General features: G+C 46.3%; 1 pseudogene; it reads right to left on the bottom strand.

Annotated features, from left to right (window-relative positions):
- Positions 1-2,302: 2,302 nt before the first annotated feature.
- On the bottom strand, positions 2,303-5,700 carry LOC136460162 (profilin-2-like; annotated as a pseudogene).
- Between the last annotated feature and the right edge of the window lie 1,628 nt (positions 5,701-7,328).

The following is a 7,328-nucleotide window of genomic DNA, read 5'->3' as shown; positions in this document are numbered from 1 at the left end:
GCTACTGGTGTCCGGTGGCGACGACATTGGTTGGAAGGGACTTTTCGGCTATGAAGATTATCAAAACAAAATTGCGCAAACAAGATATCTGATGCCTGCCTTAATGGCTCAATGGCGTGCTTAAATTGAGCGAGAGATATCCAAAGGAATTGATCCTGAGAAGGTTAAGAAATCATTTTAAAAAAAAGGAAGATAGGCAAGTGCAATTGTCTAGTTCGCCTGGATGCGACCCAAACTTTATTCTCACTCAGCTCGGTCTATCTTTTAACTTCACTTGCATCTATCTATTTATGCTAAATGTTTGGAATTCTATATTTTGTCGCTGAAGATTACTGCATCTTATATGTATAAACTATTTTAAATTTTGAATTATACTTTGCTATCGATTTCATCCTACAATTTTTTTAACCGTTCTCCAATCTCCACCACTGTCTGGACAGCAGGGAACGTGTGAAAGGCGTGGAGCACGGCAAGAACGCGCGGCGGGGCCTGAAGCCGATGGCGACGGGCAGACCACTGGACCGCGCCGCGCGTACGTACCAGCAGCGCTCTGAGCCTCTGTCGGAGGGAATCCACGCCTTGCGAAATCGTCTGAAAACCTGTGGGATTCCGAGAGCATCATCGGGCTCTACGTTACGCGGAGGCCGGCAGTGGCAGTGATGATCCAGACTTCAGAGGAGGAGGGGGGGTCCGGACGACGCCTGAACTGCGCGTCTGCGCCGGCGATCCTCCATCATTGCTCTAGCCACCTCATTGATCCGCAATTAAAATCTGGGGAGACCTGCCCCGCGCCGCGCCCCAGCAGTACCCTGGGCTCAAATTGCTCCGAGCTCTGATGGACATGGATGGACCACCGCAGAGCTAGCAAAGAGCTTGCGGCAGGCAGCGCTGGACATTTTCGCGGGAATGTTTCAAAACGGCTGCTCCGGCCCGGCGCTTGCAGTAGAGCGTTTGAATCGCCACTGCTGGAGGCTCCAGCTCCAAGCTGCGGTTTGGGATTCCGAGCTCGAGGAATTCCACGTACTACTAGCCTTGTTTAGATCACCTTCAAATTCCAAGTTTTTTCACTTTCTTTCCATCACATCAATTTTTAGACGCATATATAAAACATTAAATGTAGATAAAAAAAATAACTAATTGCACAGTTTGGTTGTAAATCACGAGACGAATCTTTTGAGCCTAATTAGCCCATGATCGAACAAAGTTTGTCAAATACAAACAAAACGTGCTACAGTATTCAGATTAAAAAATTTACAATCTAAACAAGGCCCTAGTACGCTGCAGCCTGGCCAAAGGCAGGCAGTGAGGATTCAGGTCTCGCTGGTCGCTGCCCGCGGACAAAGGTGCAGGCGTTTCTTCAGAGCGAAAGGATCGAGAGATTCTCCTAACCATCCCTGATTGGATAGGAGCAGTAGTACATTCATTCTTGCAGTGGACTGTGGACATGGACACACCGTCAGTCACAGACTCACAGGGAGGAGTAGGTAGCGACTGATGAAATTGAAGTCTTCAAAGGGTGGAGTAGGAACGAAATGGCTGCATTTGGAACAGCCTTTTGCTAAAAGTATAAGAGCAACTATATATGTATGGAAATTTCCTCGGACATGGTCCTCACTCGCATTCCCAATCCCAAAGGAGAGCCTTTGATTTCTATCCAGAACAACATTTGCCTGCTGCTGTCTCAACATGCAGCTCTTCTCACAGCTGGTTTGTACATGTCAGGATTCAGACGAGATGCGCTGCTCTGCTTCTCCATTTGAGCTGTGAAATTTTCGGAAGACAAGTGCAAAAAAAAAAAAAAAAAACACTAGCGTTGAACTGAAAGAAGCAATGGAGGGAGAGAGAGAGACAAGGGGTACTGTAGGTATGTAATCCGTTCACTGTTTCTGAATGAGCACGACGTCACAACGCAATTGGCTCTGGGAATGTTGTCAGACCGTGTCTTTCCCATCCAAAGGAATTTACTCCAAAGCACGAGGTTCAGGCTCTCTCAGGGCACGTAATTACAATGCCCAGCCCAGTGAACAGGATTCAGGATCAGAGCCCCAGAGAGTGAGGCGATTCATGTGACTCCTCCCACTCCCAGAAATGATGCAATGCGATTCCTTCAGTTAGCTCGTTCAATTTAAGAGGCATGATGCGCCTGGAGCAACTGAAACACGCGGTTAATGAGTACTACAGATGAGTGATTCTTATCAATGTTCTGATATGGATGGATGACGAAGATGATATGGCATGCTTATAGGTACAGTGTACAGAGATGAACTGCTTTCAAGCTGACGTCAGTCACCAGGTCTCCAGGATGAACAGACTGCTCAGCATTTCACTTCACAACCAGTGTGTTGAAAGGTTACATATAATCTAATCCCCATAAAAATGTAGGATGCCACTGAGATAAATACAACGAGGAACCACCGTGTGCTCAGTCTCAGTCCTCATCCAAATATACACTCTTTATTATTCAAATTCCAAGGGATAGGTGGCAGATTTCAAGGAAACGCGCACGGATTTCGGGTTCAGAAGCCCTCATCAACAAGTTAGTCAGTCACCAAGCCTCTCCACAACCATGTTGCACTGGCCAGGCGCCGCGCCAGTGGCTCCTCGTAGATCCCAGTTATGATGGCCAGATTGGTCATTTTGATTGTAACCCCACCTGGTCCCTGCAAACAATCGATAACACGAGGCAGTGAGTACCCCAATCAAGACAGCTTACAGGTTAGTATAATTAAATGCACTGTACAGGAAACACCTACTACTACGTTTTGAAATGAAGTCTAGCCACTCTAGTTCCAGGGAGAAATTAAAGGGGGTGGTCATATTTTCATCTTACACCAAAATATGAAGGTTTTTGTTGCTCTTCTTGCATGTGTTTCCTTCACTTTCAGTCTTTCACTCCTTAGGCTTTGGCTGATAAATGTAGTTTTTGGGTCTGGCCTTGTGACTGATTGATGTACCGATAAAAGCCATTCACCACATCTGGTATCCTGGTTTGCGCAGCTGCTATGTAAAAAATATATAATTACAGCTAACTGAAACTGAAAGCAATGGTTGTAACTTTTAAGCCACAAGGTGATCGCATCATTTGGCGTATGGAACAGAATGACAACAGCTCTCCACTTGACAAAGTTCTGCGAGTCCTGAAAGGCAAACAACTGCATCAATCAAATGTTCTTCCAGTGGCCACGTGGATGAATTCTGCCTGCAGTTAATTCTTTACTCAAAGTAGATCAAATTTTTACTTGGATTAACACGTCTCTGATGGGTCGCCCATCAGATTTTTTGAAAGAAAAAACAAGCCGAAGCCGACAGATGGCCAGTAACTGCAGAATGAATGTATGATTCGAGACAGAGTTGCTACCTTGCAAGTTATTATGACCAACAAGCTCAACTAATATATCATCGAACGGAAGAAGGCCCAAGACACGAAGGATAGGTAAAAAATAAAGGCCCAGGAAAACAACTGCTGGGAAACAAGAGGATATAACATTCTAATTCCCCAATCCATATCCATACAACGAATATAGTTTATGCTCCATTGTCCTTTGCTGTTTCTTTATGAACTTATTTGCATTGCAAACCAATAAGGAATTTGTTATGTCAATGGAAACTTGCAACAAAGTAGTTTCTTTAATGAAATCTAGTGGTGGATCATTTGTTTGTGAAAAGGACGTCATGAATATTAATTGAATAGTGCATCTTAACAGAATATGCCAATGCAATAAGAAATGGAATCCAAACACCAAACTCCTAACCTTCTTCCCTCGAATGAAAACTCCAGGTTCACCTTGGATAACCATGTATTTGCTACCCCCCAAGGTATAAACCAGTGGGCGCCAGAGAGCCTGGTTTATTGAAATCATTCATTATGTCAGTGATTTCTTCGGGTTTGACCTGCAAATGTAGATCTAAAATATTCGTACGATGTTGCAATAAAAATAGATCAAACTTCTGAAATAGTGTATGAATTGGGGAATCTGAATTGACACAACCTGTTGATAGATCGAAAGTACAGATCAAACTTCTGAAGAAACTTCTGATGTATGAACTGAAATTGCTATGAGCATGAAGCATCTTATAGAAGTTAATACATCGAAAGCATTCACAGTCATGTTTTCAGAAATTAGACATATGATGACTTGACGCCAAATATGAAAATGATCTCTATGTTGGTCTGACCACTTGATACCAATAACTTTCTCAACTGTGTTTAGCGAAGTCAAGGCAGCACAAACTAGCGCGCGGCGTCCACGCCAATCTGAGGAATAATTCGCTTTCTTACCCTAGCGTGACAACTGATCGACAACAACAAATGGGGAACTATGCGCCAAAAAAGAACAACAAATGGAGAAGAATGAGACGGACGACCTGCGGGAAGGCGTCGGGCTGGGCCCAGACGGCGCCGTCGTGGCCGAGTATGGCGGCGGCGCCGCGGCGGTGAGGCGCTGGACACTGGTCTAGCCGTCGATGACGCGGAGCAGGTGGTGGTCCACGTAGGCCTGCGACGACATGGCGCCCCCGATTTTCTTGGCGTGGTCTGGTCTCTGGCTCGTGGACTCGCAGTCGCCGCCGCCGGCTGCTCTCCTTCCTCTCTGCTCTCTACTTATGCGGTGACGATGAGACGACCGATGCTGGGGGAGCTCGCCGCCTCGCTCGTCATGAGCCGACAGAGCAGCAACACCTAACACTCTGCCTGCTACGACAGCCTGAGGTTGAAGCACCAGTCGTGGACATATGTTCTCCCTAATGTCGCCGGTGCAAAGGCTGCCACAAGCAACCGACGTTCCAGATGGTTGCACCACACCTAGCGACGCGATGCCCACACCACACGAAGCTGCTCGATGTCTCGCACGGTTCACTAAGGAGGTATAGCTCGAGCGAATGTCGCCATTAATCGCCAGCCCACCTAGGCAGAAGGTGACAACCATAAGGCAACCCCTATCAAAACGGAGCAGACAGATTGCCGCTCAGCCGCTGGCGCACATTCCGACCTCCAAGTGGAGCGAGGTACTCCTCATGCAGAGGATGGGCTTTGCACCACCGACAGCTGCAATCTCATCCACGTCTAAGCGAGCTTACGACGACTTTTTTCATAAGGAACTTGACGTCGAGCGAAGTGGAAGCACTGGACGTGCTGTTCCCGGCGACCAATGCTAGGACTAGTAGAAGACTCTTCTCGGATGATGGAACATGATCGCGCGGTCAGTAGCGGAGACGTCCAGCTCCGTAGGTTACTGCGTTGCTCTTAATTCTGTTGTTTACTTTTATGTAATATCGAAGTTTAAAACACTCTGCCAGTTACAACCGTAAGACCTCTTAGGATGCTCATTAGAAATATATCGTGTGTATGGTTAAATTTTTCTTTTTAATTACAAAAATATGCAAATCTTTTGTTAGAAAAAAAAAGACGATGAGACGACCGATGGATTCCGTTCCAGTTCCACATGCGTGCGCCTCTCGTCTCCACTAAATCGTGTTCCCTGACGCATGGTGGTGTGAAAAAGCAGGTGCTTCTATCGATTTACGTCCCCCGGATCTGCTCCGTGAGTTGCATTTCCACGATTCGGTGCTCCCTAGACGGTCGTCACCTTCGCGATGCTCCGAACAGGAGTCGGAGTCGGAGAGAGACACCCACAGACTGCACTGCAGCTGCAGGACGAGGTCACCGTTTCCCAAGATTCGATTCGTTTCCGGCTTTCCCATCGCAGCGAAATGAGCGAATCGAGTCCCCTAGCTTCTATATTAGGGTCATCAGTTGTAAGTTTGAACCTATTTTGTACTATTGTTGAAATGAGTGTTCAAAACTTCCTAACATTTAGAATCTTGTCAGACCTTGGCGAAGCCACCGGTCTTAACTTATCTTAATGAATAGTCCGTTGATGCGAAAATGGAATACTCTTTGCTAGAATATTAGAGGGGTTAATGCTAGTAGAAAATGGGACGCTATCAAAGATAAAGCTGTTGAATTGACATGTGATATTGTTTGTCTTCAAGAGACAAAGAAATAACTCTTTGACTCAGCATTTATCAGGAAGATTCTACCAACTGCCTTTCATGTTTTTGACATTTTACGTTCTGTTGGAGCCTCCAGGGGTCTTTTAGTGGCCTAGAAATTTTTTATTTTTGAAGGCAACTGTCGATGCGGGACCCATAGGATACCCCGCAAAGGACAGAGAAGATCTAGTCCAACTAAGATTCTTCCCCTGTAATCTTAGTAGTATAACTATTAAGCAATCCTACTAGGATATCTCATTATAAACCGACTAGGACTCTGGCCTCCTGATTATATAAAGGAGGGCAGGGCTCCTAAGACAGAGAGAACAATTGTACAACACAGCACTTGAGAATCAATCCAACGCAAAGGCTAAGGCCGACTGGACGTAAGGTTATTACTCGATCTACGATCGAGGGCCTGAACCAGGATAAATCGACTGTGTCTTACGTTAACCATCGTGTTCGGCATACGCCGAAGCCCGAACATACTGCCCCGGGTACCCCCGTGGCAGGCTATCGGTGATAAAACATCGACAGCTGGCGCGCTAGGTAGGGGACTTCGGCGACTTTGCATCCAAGAATTCGATGGACCTCGACAACATAATCTTCCCGACGGAATCAACTTTCATCTTCGGCTCATGGATCTGCGAGGCAGACAACAACGGCAAGCTTCAGGGCCATCTCCTCAAAGATCCAGATCATCATAAAGAATTTCATATTTCACCAAATACAACGGATCAGCTCACCAGAAGATTCGCACAGCTCACAGTATCCGATTCAAATCAGATTTCACGGCCACTCGTATCCGATTCGAATTCAAACATCAAGGCGAAGTTTTATCCGAGTGCTTTCAAGAATCCGAGTTCTTTTTTGGCAAGATTCCAGAGCACATCCCAAAACAACTCGGATCACCCTCAGAATTCTTCCAAGAAGTCGAGTTCTTTTCCATTTGGACTCGACAACATGGCAAAATCCTATCAAGGACAGTTCGAAAGATCTTTTAATCCAAGATGCGGGATACCACTGACAGGAGCTCAGGAGGGCCTCGTGCTAACAATAACATCCCAAGACTGCATCATCCACTGGCCAGGTTCTGTTCCTGAGGACAGCAGTACCCAACTAGTCGGCACGACGACGACGGCAATTCTACCCTACCAAGAAGGAGACTCGATCTACGACACCGAGGCATCCACTAAAGTTATTAGCAACTCCGACAGCATGAAAGCTAACGCCAATAACAGAGCGACTCATGCGCGAGAAGTGCTCATGGTTCGACGACCGCGATCACCATTAAATCCCCCAGAAGCACCCGATGTCAGATCATCAGATGAATCAGA

This window comes from Miscanthus floridulus, chromosome 6 (genome assembly GCF_019320115.1).
Source record: "Miscanthus floridulus cultivar M001 chromosome 6, ASM1932011v1, whole genome shotgun sequence".
NCBI lineage: Eukaryota > Viridiplantae > Streptophyta > Magnoliopsida > Poales > Poaceae > Miscanthus > Miscanthus floridulus.
The sequence above is the reverse complement of the archived record's forward strand: the minus strand, read 5'-3'. Positions and strand labels throughout refer to the sequence as shown.